The sequence below is a fragment of the Saimiri boliviensis genome, chromosome 19, assembly GCF_048565385.1.
Source record: "Saimiri boliviensis isolate mSaiBol1 chromosome 19, mSaiBol1.pri, whole genome shotgun sequence".
NCBI lineage: Eukaryota > Metazoa > Chordata > Mammalia > Primates > Cebidae > Saimiri > Saimiri boliviensis.
The window spans coordinates 24,040,700-24,049,255 of record NC_133467.1 but is presented as its reverse complement, the minus strand read 5'-3'; the positions used below and the strand labels follow the sequence as shown (position 1 = coordinate 24,049,255).

The 8,556-nt window shown below is 39.4% G+C and overlaps 1 protein-coding gene across 2 annotated transcripts in view; it reads right to left on the bottom strand.

Moving 5' to 3' along the window:
• NME7 (NME/NM23 family member 7) overlaps positions 1 to 8,556 on the bottom strand; it is a 148,847-nt gene that overhangs the window by 1,157 nt on the left and 139,134 nt on the right. The gene's annotated exons all lie outside the window — the stretch shown is intronic.

The window sequence follows — 8,556 nt, the reverse complement described above, 5'->3', positions numbered from 1 at the left end:
AGAAGATGAAAATCAGCTTTCCAAAAAACATTTTCCAGGTATAATTAACTGAAGATTTAGTATCACTTAACCAACATGAGAAATACCCATGCTAAAATCAGAACCTAGTATTTCTGAAATGGAACCCTTTCACAAAGTCTGTGCAGCCAGAGCTCAGACACATCCTTGACGTGGCACTGCTGCCTTCTTGCAGAGAGCGACTCAGAGGCCATGGCACTTCTGGTGAGAAATACCAGAAACAGCTTCAGTTCCCACCTGTTGCTCCATATTTATAACCACACTAATCTATTTCTCTTGTTTTGCTATTTCTAGAGTGACAAATTGTGTGACATTAGTACCAGAGGAACAATGACTCCACTTAAAAAAAAAATGGCAAGGAACTATGAAAAATGGCATAACTGCTTAACTTTTTTATTTTAATGGCATTAAAATAGTTGTATTTTAATGTATGTACCCAGTTATGCCATTTAATAGTTGAAGTCTGTAGGAGATTTCGATAGTTGAAGTGACAGAAAAATCCTCAAACTAACATAATTACATGAAACTGGGTTTCTCAAAAAGTAACCCACATTTATGGAAATAGAAGTCTGTCTTGCAGAAACGTCAGCTCATTTTGTAAGTTGTGTGTGAGTCATAAATTTGTGATGCTTGTGAATAAGGAGGAATGGAGCTTTAGGTCTGAGGAAAGAGGAGCATTCATTCAAATTGGAGGGTAGTTTGCATTTTTAAGGCTGCTGTAAGGTCATGATCTTGGTAACTCACTTAACCTGTTTTCATATGTACTGTGTACCCTCTGTTCTAAGCCACTGTGTGTGTCTGCCTGTTAACTTTCTCCACGATTCTCTCCAAATTTTGTCTCTCTTTATTTCTCCAGATTGTGCCAATCTGTTTCCCACTGCTGATCTTTAGCTCTGTATCACCACTAGGAAACTGGGGAATGTGGTTTGTGTTCCTAGACTCAGCAGACCCCTACCATATACCAAGTACTCTTCTAACAGCTAGGGATAGATCCATCAGTGAACAAAACAGACAAAACTCCATCTTTTTTCCTCTGCCGCTCATGTTCTAATATTAAGTATTTGCATATTTCTCACACCCCAATACGTTATTTCTTTTTAATCAGCTTATTCTGACCCTTAGTAGATGACATTTCTTGGGTGTAGGGACAGTGTCATCTGTCTCCCTTGGGGTGTTCTTATATCCAAGAAAAGGGTTTTCACACAAGTCCCATCAAATACTTACTTCCTTACACAAAATGTGAAGGGATTGAGTTATTTCAAAGGTAGGCTGACTACTGCTTGGAATGAAAAGCATTTAAATGGTTACTAAAGAGAGAAAGGATTCTCTTTTCAACCCTTCATGTTCTCGGAAGGAAAAAAACACCCAGTTAGTATGTCCAATTTCCCTTGCAAATAAAAGGGGACAGGCCTTGGGCTCAGAAGCTTTGCCATGAGATACTACCTAGCTAGGATTTTTTTAAACGTATTTTCATTGTATTTATTTTATTACCTTCAATTAAGGATAAGTACTAAAACAAGTAGTTTAAATCAAAGTAATTTAAAACAAGCAGTTTTCCATTTATGACAGTAAAATAAATTTGTTCAAATATAGCATTGAATGAATTTAAAGAAAAATAGTAAAATTTCAGGTGGTAAATATAAAAAGCATGGAAGTGATAAAATGGTAAGTATGATAAAAAGATGGTAAATATGATAAAAAAGCATGGTTGACTATAATTTAGGACTCAGCTTGAATGCTTGAAAGTATAGCATTGCCCAGGCACAGTGGCTCATGCCTGTAATCCTAGCACTTTTGAGAGACCGAGGTTGGAGATCACTTGAGCCCAGGAGTTCAAGATCACCTTAGACAACATAAGGTTCAAGATCACCCTAGACAACAGCAAAAAAAAAAAAAAAAAAAAAAAAAAAAAAAAAACTAGCTGGACATGGTGGTGCATGCCTGTGATCTCATGTACTTGGAGGTCCGAGGTGGGAGGGCAGCTTGAGCCCAGGAGGTTAAAGGCTTCGGTAAGCCCGGGTAACAGAGTGAGACTCTGTCTTGAAAAAAACTAACCAAAAACAGCATTACCAGAACCTATCTGCTTTGGAACAACAGCATGCCCTGTCTGCTCCAGCTGCACCTAATAGCAGAGGGAATGGTTCTAACTCCAAATTTAAAATGTTAGCAGTGATCAGAAACAAAAGTTCACTTATCAGAATCTTTCAAAGCTCAGTAATAGCTTAAACTCCTAGCTTAAAGGATTAGTAACACTTTTGATATCTGTGTATATTTGGCTCACAGAGGAGAACCAAATGACGTTACCTTGAAAATCTAGGACTAAGGGACCTTATGAATACAGAGGGAACTATCCAAGGAACAGTCAAGAGCACTCTTAATTGAGTGAGTAAAGTGATCTTGGTTTCAAATTCAACTGAGAAAACATGACTCTCTTTTCTTCTTTCAGAGGGGGCTAGTGTTAACCAGACATGATATCTGTAGTCCTCTGGGCTCTACATTGGGAAGGTTGATCAAGAAATAGACAAGCCTGTTATTCTTCCAACTGATGGTTCCAATTAGCACCCATATCCTACTCATGTGAAACAAAGAGGGTGGAAACAGGGCAGGTATCTTGGTTTGTGCTTTAATTCTCTATCTTATTAAGTATCTTATTAAGGTGTTGACTCTTATTGACTACAGAATCCAACTTTCATTTAGGCACAGAGGGAACCTATACCCTAAGAGAATGCCCATATTGTAATAAAACTGTAACACACTATCTGTAGCTAGCTTTGTCACAAAGCCTTTAAAAAACTTGGATTTCATAAAATCAGGAGTCTCACAGGCGGTCTATAAGGGCTGTCTTTTCCACAGAAACACATGTATTTCCCCTTAGTGCTGACCCTGTACAGCACAGGTAGGAGGTTACACAGGTTAATTTAAAACTCACATATTCAGCCAGCCACAGTGACTGAAATAGTCATTACTGGGTATGTCTTTTGGTGTGTTTCAAGAATCAACTATTACATTCCTGTGATTGAAACACTACCTATGAAAGGTGGCCCTTTTGTGCCCATAACTTGTTATAAGAATTCAATGTTACTTAACAAGTAAAGGAGGGGTATGGAACAGTCTTGCAGGAATAGAACATAGGATTCCTTCCTTCTGATAAGGAGCAGGGGTTCTGAAGTAACCAGCAAGTAAAGATTAGGTCTTGGGAGGTTCTGATGAGTCTGCATTGAAGCCTCTAGACAGCAAGAGAATAGTAGAATAGTATAATACAACTCAGGTTGTACTGCAGAAAATGAAACATAATAGATGGAGAAGTCTTTGCCTAAAGCAGGCCTTTCTTTTCTCTCATTTGCAAATTTTTCCTGAGCCACCTACTATGTACCCAGCACCGGACTATGAACTGGTAGGGTGGGGTGGGGGTTGGGGGCCAGGGGAGAGTGTCCAAACACACACAGTCTTCATGAAATTTTTGCTTTTGTACTTCTAAACGTCTTACATGGTCTAAACTATTCTCATTGATAACACTCCTTCCCCTCCTTCTGCCATTCATTTAACATCTTCAACACATCCAACAGTTAATGATACTTCACTACCTATAAGATTAATTTGAAGGCTTGTTCCGTCTTTATCACTATCAGTAATTTACATTTGTTTACTACTTTATAGTGCATAGTCTAATTTCATACATAAATCTCATTTCCTTCCCAATAGCTTTGTGAAGCTTGTTATATTCTTTAATTTGGGTATCAGACACTTTAGAGGTGGAAGGGAAGCATCTATTTTCCAGTGGTTTTTAATGCTGATGATCAGAAATGCCTGTGGAGTTATATTTTGTTTTAAATAAAGAGTACAGATGTGCTTGAACACTTAGAGATCTCTATCCCACTGTTGTGGAGCTCTAGCACCAAAGTAGAATATGTGTGCCTGTGTTATTATACTAGATTTTCAGATAAAATCTAGTCAGTTTGATTGAAGTGCAATTTTGTTAGTGTTCCAATAATATGATACTGAGTTTTCAATATATCAGTGTATTTAGATGACCAACCTTCAACTCACTTGGGCCTCTTACAGCCAAGACTGGCTTCATGGACCTGCAGCCTGTGCAGGGGGCCACATGCCTAGAAGAGCCCTGTGCTTGGTTTAATGTTCTGCTGTTGCTGTCTTGAAATTCTTAATGAATTTTGAAAAAGGGGCCAGACATTTTTATTCTGCACCAGTTCCGTTTATAATAGCCAAGAGCCTCTACACCAGGGTTGCTTTAGCATGGCTGTCCTAATGGCTGAATGAAAAACATGGTTGCAAAGGCTGCTTTTAAAATAAGCAATGAAGAGATCAATGGTGCTGGTTGGGCAGGCTGGGGAAGGTGCCCGGTGAGGCAGATTATGGAAGGCGTGAGCTGGCAGGTCAGCAGGCATGGAACAGAGGCCCTGGGACAGTGCCTTGCAGACTTGGGCTGGGGTGAGGAGGAGACAGCTTATGCTGTGGGGATGACGAGAGGCAGCTACTAGCAGGGGAGGCACAGGTGAGCCTTGAATGAACCTTGGCTGGGCTCCCTCTTCCTTTTTGTCTTCCTCTCCAAATCACTACTTACTTTCAGCTCCCCAAATTGGGGCTCAGAATAGACAACTGTGAGGAAAGGAGCGGGAACTGAAAGAAGTCTAGGACTCTCTGGGTGGAATGACTCAGAGGAAGCATTCAACCCTTAATAGAAAGGAGATGAAAAATCCATCCTTGCCTACAGTTGTAGCTTCAGAGCCCCAAAAGCCCTTGGGCTGCAGATGTACCCCCCACAAATCTATTCATAATCTAGTGAAAAAACTAAGTTGAACTTAGTCTTAACAGTATCTTCTTCAGATACTGTTTAATGCTTACCTTCTCCTTAGGTTTAGTGGACATATTTGAAATGTTTTAAGACTAAATGAGCAGGGTGCAGTGGCTCACGCTGTTATCCCAGAATTTTGGGAGGCCTAGGCGGGCAGATCACCTGAGGTCAGGAGTTCGAAACCAGCCTGGCCAACATGGCAAAACCACGTCTCTACTAAAAATACAAAAATTAGACGGATGTGGTAGTGCACGCCTGTAATCCCAGCTATTAAGGAGACTGAGGCAGGAGAACTGCTTGAACCCAGAGGGCAGAGGTTGCAGTGAGCCAAGATTGCTCCGCTGCACTCCAGCCTGGGCAACAGAGCAAGACTCTGTCTCAAAAATAAATAAATAAGACTAGAAGAAAATATCACATTAAAATGACTACACATTTTACTAATTCTGGAGACCCAATGTCTTCAGAGTTCTCTCTCTTTTTTTTTTTTGAGACGGAGTTTCACTCTCGTTACCCAGGCTGGAGTGCAATGGCGCAATCTCGGCTCACCGCAACCTCCGCCTCCTGGGTTCAGGCAATTCTCCTGTCTCGGCCTCCTGAGTAGCTGGGATTACAGGCACGTGCCACCATGCCCAGCTAATTTTTACTTTTTAGTAGAGACGGGGTTTCACCATGTTGACCAGGATGGTCTCGATCTCTTGACCTCTTGATCCACCCACCTCGGCCTCCCAAAGTGCTGGGATTACAGGCTTGAGCCACCGCGCCCGGCCCCAGAGTTCTCTTTTAAAAACCTCAAGGCCAGGTGCAGTGGCTCATTTCAGGAGGCCAAGGCAGCAGGATCACTTGAGCCCAGGAGTTCAAAACCAGCCTGGGCAACATAGAAAAATTCTGTCTCTACAAAAAAATTAACAACAAAATAATTAGGTGACTGTGGTGGTGCACACCTGTAGTCTCAGCTACTTGGGAGGCTGAGGTTGGGGGATCACTTGAGCCTGGGAAGTCAAGGCTAAGATCTTGCCACTACACTCTAGCCTGGATGACAGAGCAAGAACTTGTCTCTAAAATATATATAGATATGTACATATGAAATAAAAACTAAAAAGATAAAAACCTCTTGATTTCTCTGACTGCCACTCACTAAGGAGAACAATTCCCTTTTAAAAGCTGGAAGGTAATTATACCTCAGCCCAGAGTAGAGTTGTGCTGACTTTTCTCTTTATGGAAAATATTTACCGTCTTTGCTAATATAACTAAAGGCTATAACTTTCCACAAATTCATCCTAAAATTATGTTTCATGACTCATCATTATCTAGCCTCTTTTGTCTTGAAGATGGTTTTGGTTGTAAATGGTCTCTCCCCAGTCTCTCAAAATATGATCAGATGTTTGTTGCTTTTGTTCCCTTCTCCTTCCCACCTGTAATGATTAAAAAAGTATTCTCTGAGAGTTTTTTTCATCTCAGTGTCATGGTCAATTTTTCCATGTTTATATTTTAAATTTTACTCTTAAAAAATGAAGTTCTTGCTACATACCAAATGCTTTAACAGACTGTGTAATCCTTACAACTACCTTTACGAAGTTGGTATTATGTATCCCATTTTTCAGTTCATGAGACTTAAGTTTTTTGAGCTAATATTAGCTTGCCTAAAGGCATATAACTCGGTTAATGTCTCTGGTTTAGCCTGTGCTGGTTCAGAGCTCACAGTAGTGAGGCAGCCTGGCTGTTGGAATTTGACTCCTGGCCCTGCCATCTCCTGGTCAGATACCCTTGAGCAACTTACTTTTTTGTTCTTCAGATTCCACATCTATAACGTAACAATACCTACTACATAGGTTTGTTGTGAAGCTTAAATGAAATGAATTGTTATATGGAAAGCATTTAAAATAGTGTCCAGCATAAATACTGCATAATAAATATCATTATTACTGGTTTCCAAATATTCTCCTACTGTTATGGCCCATCCTGCTGTATGTAAGTGAAACCAAGTATTTCTAAATAATTCCATGATGTGCTGACAGCCAGAACTGTCAATTCCTGCTCATCAGATGATAGCATATGTAATTATTCAGGTCATGAACAGCAGAGGCAGACTAAGGAAACTTTGAAGACTAAGATAGTAAACAGACGTGAGAACCACATACAATATGTGAGCCCTGACTGGATCCTGAACACAAACAATTTTTTTTCTTTTGCCACAGAAGACATCTGTGGGTAAAAAATAAAGGTCCGTACATTAATAATAGTATTGTATTAATGTTCACTTGATTTGTAATCACTTCCTGTGGTGACTGCAGGTTATATCAGTGTTTTTAGGAAATATGCACTGAAGTATTGAGAGATAAAGGGGAATTATATCTATAATATACTGTCAAATATTAATTGCAAATAATTAAATTCATATGTACACAAGGACAGAAGAAAGGATGATTAACATGGTAAAAATGTTAACATTTGGCAAATACAGGTAAAAGGCTTGTGGAAAGTCTATTTTTTGAAACTTTTCTGTAAGTCTGAAATTATTTCACAATGGAATGATAAAAATATTAATCAGTAGAAAGAACAGAAAGAATACTAGATTTGGACTTGGATGAACTGAGTTTGAGTCTAGCCACCATTTCCTGGTACTCTTAGGCAAATCATTTAAACTCTCTGAGCCAGTTTCCTAGTGTAAAAATTGAAGATAATAAAACCTACCTCATTGGGGTGAGTGGGCATGTAAGTTTCTGGGTGGATTTATAAAGTTGTAGCACATTATACAAATAATACTTTTTAAAAAAGGACATATGGCCCCATGTTCCCACTCTAAAATTAGCAGCTCAGGATGGGCTCTGCTACAAATCAGCTACAGTGAAGCTTAAGTGACAGGTTTTCTCAGTTCTGAATGCCAAGCAAGCAGAGAGGAAAAACTCAGGTGACCTTGACACTTCTTCTTGGAAATTCATTTTTGCGACTCCGAGAGAAGAAAAGATTTTGACAGGGAACATTCTATCCTTAAATATAAATATACATTTCAAGTAAAAGAAATTGTAGTTATAAAGATTGGTGATTTTCAACCTGGTTGTACATCAGAATCACCCTATGGATGTTTGAAAAAAACAAAAAGTAGATGCTTACACCTGACCCCTAGAGAGTCTGATTCATTAGGTCTTGGGTAGGTCCTAGACATCCACATTTTCAAAGAGCTCCACAGACACTTCTGATGTCCAATGGGGTTGAAAACCACTGCCCTAGTATTGTTTGTAAGGACTAAAGAAGATCCTTTATGCATAGTGCTCAACAAATATTAACCCTAATCTGGTCTTTTCCTTTCTCTGTGCCTCAGAGGAGTGACAAACTGAAGTTAGAAATGCAAACCTTGTTGACAATGATTTACAATAAAGTTTCTGAATAACAAAAAAAAGAAAAAAGAAAAAGAAAGCCACTGCCCTAGATAGTTTAGTCAAAGTAGGCGCCTCAGAAATCAGAGTCTGAACCAAGCCCATCTGATATCATTATATGTTATCTGAGGAAATAATAGAACCGCCCACTTAATTTGGCATTTACTCGTATCCACAGTACTCTGGAGGCACTTAACATGGAGAATGTGCCAAGGAGATGGGTAGGCCTCGTAAGATGAAATGGAGAAGATGAGCAGAAAAGCAAAGTAAACTTTAACAGGGTCACCTTGGGTATTGATAAGAAAAGAAATCAAAGTAAGTTTACAAGATGAGTTTTATAAACAATAAAGT